Source organism: Ovis canadensis, chromosome 5 (assembly GCF_042477335.2).
Source record: "Ovis canadensis isolate MfBH-ARS-UI-01 breed Bighorn chromosome 5, ARS-UI_OviCan_v2, whole genome shotgun sequence".
Lineage (NCBI taxonomy): Eukaryota > Metazoa > Chordata > Mammalia > Artiodactyla > Bovidae > Ovis > Ovis canadensis.
The window spans coordinates 82,339,769-82,357,871 of NC_091249.1; the positions used below are offsets into that span (position 1 = coordinate 82,339,769).

The 18,103-nt window shown below is 42.7% G+C and overlaps 1 pseudogene; it reads right to left on the reverse strand.

The window, feature by feature from the left end:
• Positions 1 to 694: 694 nt before the first annotated feature.
• On the reverse strand, positions 695 to 1,908 carry LOC138441630 (G2/mitotic-specific cyclin-B2 pseudogene; annotated as a pseudogene).
• Between the last annotated feature and the right edge of the window lie 16,195 nt (positions 1,909 to 18,103).

The following is an 18,103-nucleotide window of genomic DNA, read 5'->3' on the forward strand; positions in this document are numbered from 1 at the left end:
GGGACTTGTGATGTAGGTCTTGTCTCCTAGGTTTGTGATATTAATGGTTCCTGATCAGACTCCTAGAATTTAGATGGAGTGTTGGGACATGCAGACAGGAAGCGACTGGCAAACTCAGCCCTGCATCAGGTAACCCTCCTCTTTCTCAACTTAGTAGCTCTGCAGTAAACAAATATCCCCAAACACAAAATTAACAGTGGTTTCCAGTCTAAGCTGAAAACTTAGTTTGGAGATTTCGTATGGAAGTCCTTCCATAGGATCACTAGTTATCTGTATCTTCCATTTCCAAATTGGGCTTTTGAAGGTGAGATCACCCAAAGGGAGAATAGTACCTGTTGTGCCAATGTTATCCCAATGAGCCACATGAAGTATAGAGCTCTGCTTTTACTCTGTAGGCACAGAGAACCCCAATAGTTGAGAAAAAGAGATAATTGTCTTATAAAGCAAGATAAATCTCCTTATTCACTGACTGACTTTAGATGCATTAAATCTAAATAGAAAAATGTGGACCAGTGGATGTCAGAATCTTGCCATCTTATCAATCAAGTAAAGACCCTAGCTTTTTTTTTTTTTTTACCTTAAGAAAATCAATAGCTTTATTTTTCTTCAATATACATTTAGAAAACTGGTCTGAGAAGAGGTTTCATGAAATAAACCAGAGGACTATATACAAACTCAGGAATTCCAGATCAGCAAGACAAAGTGCACAGACAACACACTCTTCCCCAGGGCCCTGGAGCTTAGGACTGTCCCGACAGAGGTGAGACAAACTCCTCGATGGCTCTTGAGTTCAGCTGAGGAATCATGCTGATCTTCAGGAGTTTGCTACTTGCATGCTTATTCTTGATGGTGGTGAACTTGGTCATGTTCTTGTTGACGCGCCCAATGTTTTTGGCCATGTGCCGCATGACCTTCAGCACCTCGCTCTCTATGCAGCCGGTGTAACTTAAAGCTGCTGCTTTAAGTTCCATTTCCCTTGGCTAGAACCTTCTGGGATAGGCAGGAAGTGCCTGCCACCACCTTAGAACAGTGATAGGGCACCATGTCATAGTCAATGAGAGTCAGCTCCATCAAGTATTTGGCTCAAGTGTGCTATTCAACATCGACATTCCTGGCTTTCAATGCCCGCCTTAGAAATAGAGCGGCAACGGTCGACTCAGCTCAAATTTCAGTTCTTTCAAAATCAGAGTTTACATTTCTCGAATTTGAGAACTGGTGTAAGCATTGTTGGTGATGTAAACAAAGTCTTCGATGTTTGGAGAAAACATTTCCTCGTACTTGGAAGCCAAGAGCAGTGCCATAATGCCAACCAGCGGAAGCCTCTTAGGAGAGACTGGCTGAGCCTGTGCATGTCGGTCCATGATGGCAACACACATGTACAGCGTTTCCTGCAGCAGCCTGAACTTGGAGTGCACTTGTACCAGCCAGTCCACCAGGATGGCACACATGCGGCCATTCATCTCTCTCCCATCTAAGAAATGTTCATGGACTGCAGCACCTCAAGCTGCCTAGACACTGGTAGATATCCTTCACATAGTCGCTGCAGAGCTGGGGGTTCTCCTAGTCCTCAGTATCAATATCCTCAGTTTTGTAGAGCAAGGCATCAGAGAAAGCTTGGCAGAGGTTCTCTTCCTTCATGGAGACGTCCTGAGGTGTGGGAGAAGGACCCTTTGGAGCCAACACGTCCGTCTGTACTGGTTTCACAGAAGCAGTAGGTTTAGGGTGCTTGTTGACATTTGTTGTTTTGGTGGGTGGAACAGGCACTTTAGTGTTCTGGGTTTTCTGAGCTGCTTGTGTGGCTCGGGTTGTAACCCGATTTCCAGTTTCTTCTAAAACTTCCCACCTGATAGTCACATGACTTTTAGGTTTAGAATTGGTGGATGCTGTTGGGCGTTGGAACAGCACCATGAGGAAATGGACAGGCAAAAGTGGTAGCCTGCCCCCGCCCAGGGAGGACTCAGACTGGACATGGAGAACACTAGTCTCCACTGTGCTGTTAGGACTGCCAAGACTGTAGCTTTTAATGACTATCTTAGGGTACCTTGATCTTTGCAGCATAAGGTAGAATGGACCATTTTTTCCTCCTTGAAATTCAATTTTCCTTGACTTCTGTGACACCATAGACTTGATTTTATTATTTCTGGTTGCCTCTTCTTACTACGTTCTTTGTGGCCTCCTCTTCTTCCACCTCTCCTTTTAATGTTGGGTATTGCAAGATTTTGTCTTTGATATATCCCTCTGTTTGTTTTATAAACTCTTCCTAGTTAACTTTATAATGGCAGTCATCAGCTATTCCCCGAGTATCCATCCACCCTTCCTTTAGTAAAAGCAAATTGATTTCTTTTGATAGGATAAACAAAACCTCTACGTCTCTCAGCATATGTGATTCTGATGTACCAATAAATAACGACCAGAATTCAGGGTGGGAGGAAGCCACAATTTGTAATATTTCTTTGGTGTAAATACTCTCACCACCATCAGAGGCTACTAATTCAGGACATATTAAATGAACACCTAATATGCACCAGAAGGTGCTGTTTTAGAGACTGGGAATCCACAATGTGAAAAGGACCAAAACTATCTCTGAGCTCATGGAGTTTATATTCTAGTTATACAGACAGGTAATAAATAATTAAATACATACATTAAATAACAAGATAATATCAGGTAGTGATAAAGTAGAATAAAGGTGAGATGAGTGACTAAGGTAGGGAGCTATCTTAGACAGTGTGGAACTTTTGCTTGAACTGTTTGGAAAGAGATGGTCTTTTTTTGTGGTTCCTAAACTTGTAGGATGTCAGCCAGGAGGCGCTGGTATCCATTTCCTCACCTAGACAGGGGAGAAGCAGTGATAAAATATGGAGATGAAGAGAGACAGATTCCTGGTGGTAACATTTGGATATTTGAACATTTGGACATCTTTACCCAGCTGTATCTAATGCCAGCATATCTTGGTAGTTTTTAAGCATATGAGCCAATAAATACCCTCCAGACAGTTTGTGTCTTTACTAATTATACATATCTCTCCCATCTCTTCAAATACTATTTATAGATATACAACATGAATAAATACTATTTATTCATATATAATATATGAATGACTCCAAAATCTCTATCTAGATTGGATCTGATTCTAAAATCCAGACACACGTGCATACATACAGCTGTATAGATGCCAACTAGGTATCTCCACATGCAGAGTTTTGCAAGATCACAGATGTAATGTGTATAAATTTCAATTCACCATCTTTCCTCCACAAACTGCTCACTCTGTTTAGTATTTCTACTCAACAAGTCGAAACTATGGATGTAGTTTTGTACTCCTTCTTCTCCTTCAACCTCTGTAACAAATAGACAGTTAATTCCCATGGAATATAGCTCATAAATGCCTTGGGAACACACCCTCTCTTCTCTCCATTCCCACTCCTCAAGCTCAGGGGCTTGTTCTGGGTCTCTAAATCCACTCTTCCTTCCCTTTAGTTTCAATTTCTAATTGTTACCAGAGTATAAATACTCTCTTTTTAACATTAAGTTTAATAGTAAATGTGATTTTAGATTTTGTATCAGTCAGGATTCTCCAGAGAAACCAAACCTTTAGGAGGAAACAATAAGAGTTTTACGTATATATGCTTTTTTATATATATATATATGCATATATGAACATATAAATACATATATTAATATATAAATATATATGTAGAATATATATACGTATACATTCACACACATACAATATATAAAAAGATTTATTTTAAGGAACTGGCTCATGAGGTTATGAGGGCTGGTAAGTCTGTAATATGTAGGGCAGGCTGGCAGCTCAGACAGGATTTCTGTTAGTCTTGAGTCAGAATTTCTTTCTCCAAAAATTCTCAGTCTTTTTAATCTTTGCTGTTAAGGCCCTCAACTGATTGGATGAGTTCCACTCATGAGTTCTGGCTTTACTTAAAGCCAGCTGATTGTACTAGTCAATCACATTTACAAAATGCCTACATAGCAGCATCTGGATTAGTGCTTGACCAAACAACTGGATACCATAACCTGGCCAAGTTGCCACATAAAATTAATCATCATGGACCAAGGCTAGGCATTATGAAACTGGCTACCTCCAGACTTTGAGAATTCCTGGATGATTTCAATAGTTTCTTTTTTTCTCTTTAATTGAATTGTCTTTATTTTCTTAGTTAATTTTTTATTGGAGTATAGATGATTTACAATGTTGTGTGAATTTCTGCTGTATAGCAAAGTGAGTCAGTTATACATATACATATATCCACTCTTTCTTAGATTCTACTTCCATATAGGTCGCTACAGAGTATTGAAGAGTTCCCTGTGTTATACAGTAGGTTCCTATTAGTTATCTATTTTACATATAGTTGTTTCTTGAGAAGGCAAGTTGAGGCAGCTGAGTGTCGAAGGCATAATCTCGTGTGCAAGAGAACCACTGGGGTGCTTGTCAAAACTGTCGGTTCCTTGACTTCATTCTGAGAGGATTCTTACTTCCAAGGTCTAAGTTGGGTATGATGTTAATTTTGTGGGTCTTCACCAGGATTTTTTAAAAAAGAGATAACTATAAGATAGAAAATATCAAGAGGACATCCTGTGTGGTAAAAATGAGTATTGATTCAAGTGAAAATTTTGCATTTTTTTTTTGCACACATACTTATAAGTGTGTGCATGGAGGTCTGAGGCATATTGCAAAATGTATTTCTAACTCTGAGGCACAGTCAAGGTCAGAAAAAGTTCGAACACCCCCAATGAGGAATATGGTCAATATTCACCCTTGTGACATGATGTGGCAAATAAGTCTTTCTCTTTCCTTATTCCATGAATTTTATTGCCATTCATAGCTCCATCCATCCTTCCTTGGGCAATGTCTTCATCTTCAGGTCTTGTTGAGTTCAGTGGTTATGGAGTAATGAAAGGTTAAGGCAGAGAGGGTACAAAACAAGGGCACAAAATCGCCATTTCCACCAGCCCCAGCATCTTCTTCCTTCTCACCACTTCCTCACCATTCATCCCTAGCGTCCCTCTTTGCAATTTGTAAGACTTTCTGTTGCCTGTGCTGCAGGGACAGCAGAAGCCTGAAGTCAGATGTAGGGTCAAGCACCCCCACAGAGCTGATAGCAATAGCAAAGTGTACTTTAATAACTCTCAGTTCCCAAGCAGCTCTGGGAACCAAGCGTGGGACTTTCTCTGCCTTTTCTCCTCGGCTTCCTGGCCTGAGGGAAGACCTGACTGATGGCTTTGAATATCCATCAACAAATAATAAATAATAATAATAACCTGCCTGCCGCAGACTTGTCGGAGTCAGGGAGGCTGGGTTTGCTGACGCTTTCTTGCTACTTAATACAACTTCAGAGTCAATTTTAAGCAGCAAACATAGCAGCTCTGCACCAGGGACTTGTCCTTGCTGCTGTCCTTAGGTCTGATTCCCAGGGTTGGGGCCCATCTGGGGGAAATTGTGAAATGGGTGGTATGCCCATGGTGACGTTGGAATTCAAGATCTGCAAGTTTATTCTTTCCTCAGATTCGCCTCTCAGGCACCACGGTGTTCTCAAATGTCCCCACTTCCCTCTTTTCTTCCAGTTTATGGGCTGGAAAAGACCCAGATTGAAGAAATAAGTCCTGGGTCTAAGGAGGCATCTTTTCAGAAAATACTTACTCTCTGTAATAATTAAGCTCTTGGGCTTTGGGGTCAGAATTCCTGGGTTTGAATTTGAATTTCTGTTCTTCCATCTAAGTGTGTGTGTGAGAGAGACAGAGAGACCCTGAACATATTACTCAACTTCTCTGAGCTTCAATTCCTCATCTGCAAAACACATATCATATTCATAGTAATAATTATAATTGGCAACATTTCTTTAGTGCTTGTTATGTTCCCAGCAGTGTTCTAAGTGTTTTACCTGAATAATCGCCTTGAAGCCTCCCAAGAATCCCATGAGAAAGGTTATGTAATTGTCTTTGGCTTATAGATGGGGACACTGAGGCAGAGACTGGATAAGGAACTTGCTCCAGGCCACACAGCTGCTAAACGGTGGGCTAAGATTGCTCACAAAGCTGGGCCTCTGCTCCGCGTCTCCCGGATGCTAAGTGGCAGAAAGCATGGCCAGGCTTAGTTAAAATCCAGGCTCTGGGACAGGGGAAGTTTCCCTTTAGGATTTTGACTAGTCCAAAGTAAACATTTTTAATTCCAAATTTTCAGGTCCAGGGAAATTGTTGGTGTAGATAATTACCCTAACACCATACAAAGTTGCTATAGTAACTGTTCTCAACTCCACTCACCCTCCAGACCAGCCCTGAGAGCCAGGGGTGGGCTTTGCCTCTCCAAAATATCAGCTCATTGACAAGAGACACCTTGTGCTCTGAGGTTCTTTATAGCACGCAGCACATTGAAAAGCTTATCCTGGTTGTCCAGAGAGTTTTTAAGTCCATTCAGCATGATAAATGGACTCTTGTGTGAGGGCCCTGGCTCCCCAAGCCTTCCTTCTCTCATCTCTCTAAAGAATGGCCTACCCATGGCGATTCTTTTTGAAAGTGCAAACACTCTTGGTTGGAGGAAATTTTCAGACATCAGTTTCTTAGAGTGGCTTTCTTGATCAGATTACTTTCCTTCCAGTGAGGAGCCGGGAACCCCTGCACTCAGGAGGAGGGGAAGTTGGAGTCAGATATTGATGGTCTGAGGTTTCCCTGAGTGGTTACCCTGGGTTAGACTAGATCATGGACTCCGTGTGGAATACTGCTCTGGGCTGTGGCAGAAGATGATATTTCTTTGTTGCTCATGGTCAAAGACTGAGGGGGCCCTTCCGTATTTTCTATAAGCTGGGATCCAGCCTTGGAATCTTGCATTTGCAATTTCCACAAATGTCTGCTACCCTATTGCTTGCTTCTGAACCTCCCAGAGATGAATAATTTAGTTGGCACAAAAATAAAAGTCCCAACACTCTCATCTCATTTCATTTTGGATTCGTGTTTAGCAGCTGGAGGTAGAAGGGGACAGCAGAGTGACTAAAAGAGACTATAAACTCGTGATATATCACAGCCATTGGCCTCCTTCATGGAGAAAGCTTGTAGTGCCAGGCATGCAGTGGTCGAAGCCCTACATGGTGAGAGGCGTGTTTCATTGGGCTCTTGGAAAATGGTTCAGCCACACTCACTTCTAATCCAATTTAATGATCCTATTTTGATAGCTTTACGTATTTATTTGCTGGTTAGGAGAAAAACCACCACCTCACAAGGTCTCCCTGCAGGTGCTCTAAACACAGGGCTACTGAAGGAGCCGCTGTCCCTGCTCCATCCTGGGGGCCTAGGGCTTTGGTGAGAGAATGTGGCCTTCAGACGGGCTGGGATGTTTGAAAGGGCAGGGACCAGGGACAGAGGGTGAGGGCGGTGCTAAAGGTTCTGAATAGCCAGCTGGGGTGGGAGCGTGGTCGTGAGGGAACATAATCTGGTGTGACTCTTTGTTTTCATGGAATCACCTCCTATTCCTCAGACCAACAGAATCACCAAGCTGTAAACGGCACACCTTACAAATCAGGGTTCCCTGGCGTGGCTGGAGCGTTCATTACCAGCTGTAAAGGCACACCAGCAAGAGAGGTTGCTGTTCTGTAGCCCAATTTTCCATCGCAATAACCCAATTAACTGGTGTGTGTGTTTGTTTTACAAAGCTCCAAGCTACAATAAACCATACAGATACGCAGGCTGCAGAAAGCTCTGTAATTAGGACAAGGTGTACAAATTAAACTACTCTTTTTAAACTTCAAACCAGCTAACTTCTGACATACTGTACTGCTGGGGCTTCTGGGACTGAACCCAATTAACATCTTAGTATTTTATAAGCATCGTTTTAATTGCATTTGTATGCAATCTTCTCTCCAAGTGCCTTTCAAGGTGCTAGTCCTTGTTCAGCTTTTATTACTTTGGTGATTTAAATCTTCTCTCTCAGAGGTTCCTGTTAATAATGACTACTGCTACTTCAAATGCTGGTCCAACATAAAACTCATCTCTCAGAAGAATTATGTTTTAAAACAGTTACATTTAACTTTATTATTACATTTTTAATTTTTTTCACTGTTTGAACATTACGCCTTTAAATGTTTTATCAATCTGTCAGCTCTTGTAATGGCTAGGAAAGAGATTCTTTTTAGAAGATGAGATGGTGGTTCCCCTACCTACCTCCCCTGCTCATCCTTTGTGTGGAGTAAGTGTTTGGTGCCATTGGATGCCATGAGAGGAGGAGGTGACTGAATGAGTAAATTTGGAGTTTTTATATTTCCTTATGGGTTTCAGCATCTTTGTCTACATATTGAGGCTGGACCAGACAACTAAGTAATTTTCTTCCTGTCGATATTTAAAAAGGCACCAAAATATGCAGGGATCAAGATAAATAATATCTTAAAGCAATATTAAAAATAAAATCAACAAAATATGACTTGCAGACCAGCCATCATTTTTTGTAAATAAATCTTTTGGTGGCCAGGGCTGGGGTTAGGGGTGATGTATGTGAGGCAGTGTTGCACAAGTGCACACTTGGTGTCTTGTTTTATTTGAAATTCTGATCTTTTATTTTTCATGGAGTTTTTTGGCTTTCATTTGTATCATCAATGCATTTTGTTGCATTAAAATATTACTTATTTTGATCCCTGGGTTTTTGGTGCCTCCTTAAATTTTACACCTGGGTGAGTGAGTGTCTTACTCACCTCCCCCTGTTCCAGACCTTGCTATAAATCTAAGTGCAAAGAGTACTTTAAAAGGGATTGAAACATGTGGAGAAGTCCTAAAGGAAAGTTTTCAGCCAGTGAGTCAAAAATATAGGGGAAAATTCAGCCCAGGGTTCGGTTCTTTCTGAGTGTGATGGCCACAGAAGCCCTCACTTTCTGCTTAGAAGCACCCAACTGAAGGGCAGTGCCTGAGTTTACAGGAATCATGGCATGGCTAACTCTTCCTCTCCAAAACCCTAGCCCATGAGAGAAAAACGTTTTTGTAATTTTCTTTTGGCACGTGCTATTGCAAGAAGGAGTTAGGAAAAATGAGTACTAATGTTGTACTCAATTAGGATTTCTGTTATCTGGATAAAAATATAGTCTTGAGCAGGCAATGGGATCCTCCTGGAATATTTTAAATCTTTTTGCTTGATTGAGTGTCTTGTCAAACAAAACTGGCAGGCTCTCTCCCAGAGCTGCCTGAATCTATGCAGATATGATTTCTATCATGCCTTTATTATGTGTAGTCTGTAATAAGGATGAGCACATATAAATCATCTCTAGATGGCAGTTAGGATGCAATACTCAAAGGAGAAAGACATTTTTGCTTTCAAATGTCTAGTGATTTCAGATATTATATAGCAAGTCTTCACTGAACTGCACAATCTTCAATTCTACTCAAGCCCTTCTGTGGAAGAATGAGACTTTCATATCTTTTCTTGCAAGGATCGCTAGTGTGGTAAGAATCATGTCACTAAGACCAGAGCACTGTATCTTTTTGGCTAGTCTGATGTCAAAGTTGCATTTGAAAAGAGGATACTTCTATGATTTGATTTAAGAAGTTGGTCTTGAGAGATATGATGGGGGAAACCTCAGATTTGGGGTCTGCTTTTCTCTAAACAGGGCATGAGTCTTAGAGTGGGGAAGTATCAAAACTGTGTTCATCTGAGTCTGAAAAAAGAACAAAGTGCATTTCTGGTGACGTTTCAAAGGATCTTTCTTTCCCCTGGATCAGGAAGTGAGTCATAAATATCTCAACCTCTTCCCAGTGACACAAAGGGTAATCTGGTAAGGAAAAGCAAAACAAAACAAAAGAAAAGAGCTCCAGACCTGGCTACTAATATTGTTGAGCAATTACTATGTATCAGCTACTGAGCACTCCTTGTATTATCTGACTTACTCTTTGGTAGACTGGAACAATATAGGGACTATTCAGATATACATTGTACAGACAAGGAAAGGTAGGCAAGGGTCTACCTATGGTCACATGTTTGGTAGGTTTGGTAGGTGATGGACCAGGATTCAAATCCAGACACCTTGGTTCCTGAGGTGATTTCTCATCCACTCTGTTTTCATATCCTGTGTGGTCTTGGGCCACCTCACCTCCCACATCTCAAGAGGACCAGGACAAAAGTGAAATAGCTAGCTAGGAAATTGAAGTAGGTAGGTGGTCATAAGGTCTCTGAATCCCACTTCAGTTGCCATTACAAGGCAGTTTATAGAAATTCTTTGGTTGGGTTGTGGTGAGTGTGTCCATATGTTCTAGGGTGGCAGTCGTGACAGTGAATGGGGTAAACTCCAGACATATTGTGAAGGAACTTTGGTTTTCAAGGCTTCCACTTCTCTGGTCTGAGGTCTTCTTCCCCTTTCAATGCCTTTCTTTCCTCCCTCCAAGGAGTCTTGGATTGGACTGCTGTAGGTCCCCCAGACCAATGCTCACACACTGCAGCACACATAGAGAATGACAAGGGAGAATGTCATTGGCAGATCCAGCTGCAGAGTTGGAAACCTTGTACCGGGTCACCAATACCATGAAGCCTGGGGCCACATATCTCTGATTAGACACATCATTCCTGGTGCAAAGGGAGACACTGTGGTAAAATAATTCCCACCAAGTCGCTAGAGATTTGACCAGCCAATATACACCTAAGACTACTCTTCCTCTTAGGAACATTAGCTCTTGAAAGTGGGAGACTGGGGGAACAAGGGCTTTCCCCACAGCCTGTCATCGTGCCAAGTGGTTTCTTTGCCCTGCAGTGAAAGGTGAGAGGGGAGGACTGTCAAGTCTCAGGCAGAGGGAACAATCAGATCAGGAAGGAGGCTTAGGGAGAGAGCAAAAAACAGAAAGAAGACAACAGAAAGGAAGAGAGGAGCATTTATTGACTGGAGTCTTTTTTAATGGGACTGAGGGGGAACAGTTGTCTGAACACAAACCCAGGAAGTTGCTGTGACGTGCACTATTTTCTACCTTATCTACAGGCAGCTCCGGCCAGATAAGGGGTGTCACTGTGATTTCTCACTCTTGGCTGCTCTGGCTGTGCAGTTTTCCGACTCCAATCCCAGAGTGTCTGTGTAAGGGCTTCCCTGGGCTTTCTCAATGATTGGCACAAAGATTCAGACCTTGTCAATTGAGCTGCTTAGAGCTGAGATTCCAGCTGGTTAAGATGCTTGGTTCTCCATAGCTTGCCCTGTAAGGTTCTCATTCTTCATCTATAAACTGGAGATGGTAATTGCCTCCCAGACTACCTTCCAGAATTGTCAAATATAAGACATTACTATGATTTAAGGCAGCAACATAATTTCAAATAGGGAAGGGAGATCTATGTAGAGGTCAACTGGGCTACACATTTAACTCAGTGCGAGGTGATTTGCCCTTAACTGATTTGATACTAGGGATTGCAAATGTCACTCTGAAACTCTCAGGGTGGAGAGTGGGGTGAGGGAGGGTGGGCATTCTGTACTCTCATTCACTCCTGCAGTTGTGAAGTCCTTATTCACGCTTTACCTAAAATTTGCCTGATACAAGGGAGCTCTTACCTTTCTTTACCTATGATACAGATGGGAAAATATGAGTGTAAATCATCCATAGTAGCACATCTCTTTATGTGCTTAAAGATTATTCAGAGTGCCTTCCTCAGACTTCTTTTCCTTTAAGCTGGGGCCCCAGCTCTGAGAGGTCTTTTTAATTCATTTCCCAATCTCATTTTCTTTCTGTCAATAATCTAAACTGTTCTTTGTGGAATTTGACATTCCAAGCCTTCCACTCCTGTCCTGCCTTGTGGCCCAGGAGTGAGGACTCAGCTCACCCACTCTCGGGAAAGAGGAGGTGTGGCCGAGATGTTCCAGGGGCCAGTGTTTGGGGGTGGAGGAGTGGGTGGCCATTTTGGACCACCGTGTTTGCTGACTGTTGACCTAGGAGAGATCTAGAGGCAGTCCCTGGCTACGTTTAGCCTGATCTTTGGGAGCTGGAAGCCTGTGGCAGGTGGTACCAGCTGAGCAGATGAGCTTTTATAGCTTGGTGCAGACAGACTCTGGGGCATGGCCCAGATAGGTTAACCTTCAGAGTGTGCTGACATCTGCATATGAAGACATTTAATGTAGGATTCAGTCATTGTTTATATGGCAGTGTGAGATTAGCAAAAGAATGCTGGAGAAACAGAATTCCAGGGTGCTAATCTGGCCTTTGACAAACAGTGTGACTTGGGCAAGTAACCTGGCCTTTCTGAGCCTCAGCTTCCTGATCTAGAAAATGAAGGCAGTGTATATTTTCACTGGATAATGTATGAAGACTAGGGGAGCTTATTATACATATCAAAATGTGGAGGACAATTTAATTTGCACATTATAATAAGGGATTATTATTAATATTATCAACATTATTCACCTCACTAAATGGACTATCTCCTTGGGCAGAAAAGAAGGGACACAGAAATACTTAGGACTCAAAATAGCCAGAAAAGCCATTGTGTAAGATTCCCCCGTCAGTGCCTAAAAAATCCATCGAGCAGGGACATTGTCTTTTCATGGTGGGACCTCTGGAGCTTGGTGAAGTTTCCTTCTCTGGCTGAGCCTGGAAGGACCAGGCTCTTTGAGGGGCCACTGTCTAGGAAGCTCTCTGTGACTGCAGAAGTGTTCCGACACTTTCCCTTCACTCAACAACCTTCCAGGGTTCAATCATTTCTTCCTTCAATGTGCATTTATTATGCTACTCTGTGTCAGGCACTATGCTAATTTGGGGGATGCCATGATAAACAAGGCAGATATTATCTTTGGTCCCCTGGTAGCTCCCTTCTAAACGGCTGTGGATGATTTTCATGGTATCCATGAATTTAGGGAAATTGGAGAAAAAATTACATGTGTTTGTGCAGTTGTTTTTCCCAAAAGTGTTTATATCTTTGATAGGATTTTAAAAGTGTCTCAGAACTTCTCCAAAAAGGTTAAGAATCATAGCCTTGTGGGAAAGATTAGCTATTCACATGAAACAGTAACTACAAGGCAGGAAGTATCTTGTAGAGAATCCTATAGAGAGTATACTATGGATACAGAACAGGGAGTGCTTCTTGTCAGCTGAGTTGTTTGGGGAAGGCTGGGTGGAAAAGGTTGTATTTGACCTAACTTTAAAAAATGGAAGAGTTCAATTCAGTGTCTGTTTATTGCATAACACTGAGAGAAACCATTCATATCATAGCCTGTGTGAACAGTACCTCTTGGAGTTGAGCAGTGCACAACCTGAGCAGCTATACATGGCGGCCCTGACTTGGTTGGGGGGAGAAACCATTCTTGTTGGTGAGTTATGGATTTCTTGAGAAAGTTGTGATAACCGCTCTTTTGTCACATCATGCCACACCAACAGGTTAGAAAGAGCAATAGGAGAAACACTAAAGGAAAAGTCAGCAATACCACTGCTTGTGGAACAACCTCAGTGTGCAAGTAGGGTTGGTTTTCTTATTTTTCCATTTAATTTCTTGAAGTCCTCACATGCCTTATTTAAGGAAGCTCAGTGTTTCCTACCACTCCTTGAATTATCCCAACCCCCAGAGCTTGCTTAAGTAGTCCACAGGGTGGTCAGTCTTTATTGGACACTCGCTGAGGAGGGAAGTGGAATATGAGCAATCTTCCAGTGATGTGGTTTCTCACTGGCCCATGTATGACTCGGAAAACATCATTCTGCACCTCTCTTGGGCAAGGCTTCAGTTCAGGTACCATCATGGTTGCCCTAGGACCTCATGGGCTCTTGGCATATCCTTACTTGTTCAAATGTCTTCCAAGGATAAATAGAGTCATTGCTAAAGGCTGGCTTCAAGTCCACACCTTCACTAGCCTAGAACATTGATCCAGCTTCTTCCCCCTGATCCCCTCCTCATCCCTCAAAAGGTAGAAGGTTTTATTACATCACTGTTTGAGGACAGTTTAGTACTCTCGCAATATCTCCTTTTTCCCCTTTAATTTTTATTGGAGTATAGTTGTTTACAATGTTGTGCTAGTTTCTACTGTGCAGCAAAGTGATTCAGCTATGTGCATACATATATCCCCTCTTTTTGGATTTCCTTCCCATTTAGGTCACCACAGAGCACTGAGTAATGCTATTCAGTAAGTTCTTATTAGTTGCCTATTTTATGCATAGTGTTCTTGCCTGGAGAATCCCAGGGACAGGGAGCCTGGTGGGCTGCCATCCACGGGGTCGCACAGAGTCGGACACGACTGAAGTGACTTAGCAGCAGCAGCAGCAGTGTATATATATTAATCCCAACCTCCCAATCCCATCCCACCTCCTTTTTCCCTCCTGATATACATATGTCTGTTCTCTATGTCTGTGACTCTGTTTCTGCTTTGCAAATAAGATCATCTATATCATATTTCTAGATTCCACATATATATGTTAATAAACAATATTTGTTTTTCTCTTTCTGACTTCACTCTCTAAGACAGTCTCTAGGTCTGTCCACATTTCTGTAAATGAATCAATTTTGTTTCATTTTATGGCTGAGTATATATGTACACATCTTCTTTATCCATTCCTCTGTTGATGGAATTTAGGTTGCTTCCATGTTCTGGCTATTGTAAATAGTGCTTCAGTCAACATTAAGGTATATGTATCTTTTCGAATTATGATTTTCTCTGCGTATTTGCCTAGTAGGGGAATTGCTAGCTACATCTCCCTTTTCAAGAAAGTTCTTTTTAGGAATTTATACAGTGACACAGCTGGTAATTTCTGCTGAGAAAAAAAAAAAAAACAACAAACTTATTTAGCCCAAGCTGAGTCTCTGGTAGGCAGTGTTCTGATGGGCTCCCTCTCCACAAACAGGTTTTGTGGGTGAGGTAGTACAATGGGCAGATCACAAGATCACAAAAGTAAGAATTTGGATTTGGATGCTGCATCAGATCTGTTACTTTGGGCAGTTTATTTAATCCTCTCTGAACTTTAGTTTCTTCCTCTCTGAAATCTTTTACATATTGCTTACCTCAGAGGGTTGTTATCCAGATTAAACAAGATGATGCATGTGAAGGACTTAGCACTATGCCTGGTATAGGGGTTAGGACTCAGAAAACTTTATCTAGAGCTAGTAGTGAGAAATAAGAAAGAAGATGAGAAAGAGGTGGAAAAAAAATAGAAAATTGGACATTGGGCTAGAAGGGAGAAGCAGGAGCAGATAGGCAGCCAGCACCCACGATCACCCTACTGTACTCATGTTTTATGCACCAGAAGCCACCCCCAGCGGTGTTCCTCTTTTCCTCAGATGCAAAAGACATTGTGCCCAGGGCTTTCCCCAGATCAGCCCCTAGGCTGTCCCAGCCAGCCTCCATTCAGCTTCTCATGGCTGGTCCTGCCTGCCTGCCTGTGCCTTGGAGACATTGCTGACCTTGGGGTCATTTTTCCTTAACCCTCCAGTGGGGCGTCCTGTGGGACCGGAGCCTCTGGCCAAGGAATGGCCTCAGAAACTTAGCAACAAGAGTCAGGCATGTGTTCTGTGCTGTGGCTGCCCTCTAATCTAGAAAGGTACTGGGGATGTGTGTCAACGACACTCGTCATTTGCATATTGAGCTCTTCTTGGCCTGCACTAGACAAGGAAAGAGTGATATGCTATGGCTATGATCTCTCAGCAAAAGACCAAGAGACCCAGAATGCTTTGTGTCTCTCTAGGGGTTGGCAAGCTGAACTTAAGTAGGGTGCTAGGCTGCAACCTTAGTCTAGTTCTGGGCATGGCATTGCTTGTGCTTCCATTTCTCATGAGTCTATCCAGACCCCCAGATCATTAGAAACAGTTTCAGCACGTGTAGTAGTGGAGATGAGGAGAACTGTCCTTTTCCCTCATTTACATATCAACATTGATTGTGTTACCTTGAGCAAGTTACCTCTTTTCCCAATAGGTTTCCTTATATGCAAAGTGGCAATAGTAATGGGTATTATGATAGGGGGCTTCCCAGGTGGTGCTAGTGATGAAGAACCTATCTTCCAGTGCAGGAGACATAAGATACACAGGTTTGATCCGTGAGTCAGGAAGATCCCCTGGAGTAGGAAGTGGCAACCCACTCCAGGGTATTTGCCAGGAGAATCCCTTTACAAATGTTTTCAATTCCCCTTGCAACTGTTTCCTCTCCCTCAGCAACTGCATGGATCAGCCTCATATAAACTGTGGCATGTTGGAAAGCCTTTGAAAAATGGTACCTAGTCTTTTGCAGTTGACCTCTTCCAGGGCCCGCGAGGCAGAGACCTATGCATGTTCCCTGGCCTGCAATAGCAGAGCGATAACTCTCCACGTAACACTTCTTGCCTATTGCCACATCATGTAAATGGAAGTTACCAGTATTCATCCAGAACTCAAAGCTGAGTCTCACCAAATGACTTGGGGGAAATTTTGACATGGAGAAACACCAGTGATAACTTCAGTGGGACTGAATGATGGATGGGTACATAATGGATAGCTGGAGCTTCTGGGTCAGGAAGCTATAAAGAAGAGTCCTGTGCTAAAAGCCCTTGGAGCAGGTCACATAACTGTGTTTGGACATTGGGTTCATCACGGCCTGTGTCTTAACACAGTTTTCTAGTTAAGTTCAAGGAAGGAGCCAATGACTTCTCCCCAAGGCTCTCATCAGAGTCTCAGGTTTGGAAGGCACTTTGCTGCTGCTGCTACTGCTAAGTTGCTTCAGTCGTGTCCCCACAGACGGCAGCCCACCAGGCTCCCTCATCCCTGGGATTCTCTAGGCAAGAACACTGGAGTAGGTTGCCACTTCCTTCTCCAGTGCATGAAAGTGAATAGTGAAATTGAAGCTGCTCAGTCATGTCCGACTCTTCGCCACCCCATGGACTGCAGCCTACCAGGCTCCTCTGTCCATGGGATTTTCCAGGCAAGAGTACTGGAGTGGGGTGAGATTATCTAACTCAGCAAATATATAATATTCATCTCCCCACTCCTCAACCCTGTGTCCGTAACAATGGCAGACATCACTAATTAATGGTGGTATTCTCTCTGGAAAACCCTAAATGCAGCTTCAGAATCCTTTAACACTTAGCGTCCAGGCAATATGGCATCGACTGTAGACTCCAACCAGAACCTCTAATTCTTAGTTTAGTTCTCTTCACATGGTTCCTTCCCAGGTCTGAGGGAACAGGGGATTTGAAGAATCCTGCTTGGAAAATAGAGGCGTCTCTGTCTTTATTGGATGTTAATAGGGGCAACCAAGGTCTTGGAAAGGACATCAGATTAAAGATATGAAGTTAAGTTCTGGTCTTGATGTTGTGCCAGAGGAGCTGAGTGATCTTAGGCAAGGTGTTACTTCCTTGGATCTCAGTTTGTCTCATCTGTAAAATAAAGGGCTTGAGAGGACCACATGATTGCCATGGACCTTCTTTCAGAAGTATGGCTTTGACATGTTTGGGTACATCATGCCTCATGGAGATACATGTTTCTTGCTCCTGGGAGTCTGTCTGTATGCCCTATATCACCAATGACAGACGTGTGACAACCATGCTGCCACTTCCCACTTCCCTGCCTGTAGCTTATATGGGCAGTGTGGACTCCATGTGGACTCAGTCTAGAGTCTCTTTATCCTTTTTGGCAGAAGGGGAGGATGTCTAGGCAGCCACTACCAGTTGATTAAAATTTGCAAGGCAAATAAAAACTATTTGCCATCTTTTACAAGCTGAATCTTGTCCCTTCAAATATTCATGTTGAAGTCCCAACCCCTAGAATGCATTTGGAGAAAGGGTCTTTACAGAAGTAGTTAAGTTAAAATGAGGTCATTGAGAAAAGTCCTAATCCAGTACGACTGGTATCCTTATAAGAAGTGGTAACTTGGACAGAAGGAAGATGGAGAAGATGCAGGGAAAAGATGGTCATCTACAAGCCAAGGAGAGAGACTGGGACAGATCCTTCCCTTATGGGCTTCGGAAGAAAGTTACCTCCTTGATCTCGGACTTCTAGCCTCCAGAAGAGCAAGAAGATAAATCTCTGTTGCTCAAGTTACCCACCCTGGAGTATTCTGTTATGGCATCCCTAATAGACTCATATATCGTCCCTTGCTTACCTCCACCCCCTGGACCCTTAGTATAGCTAGGATTATAAAGACCCCCTCCCAGATCAGACATTCTGCAAACCCAAGAGCCTGACAACTGCATTCATTGG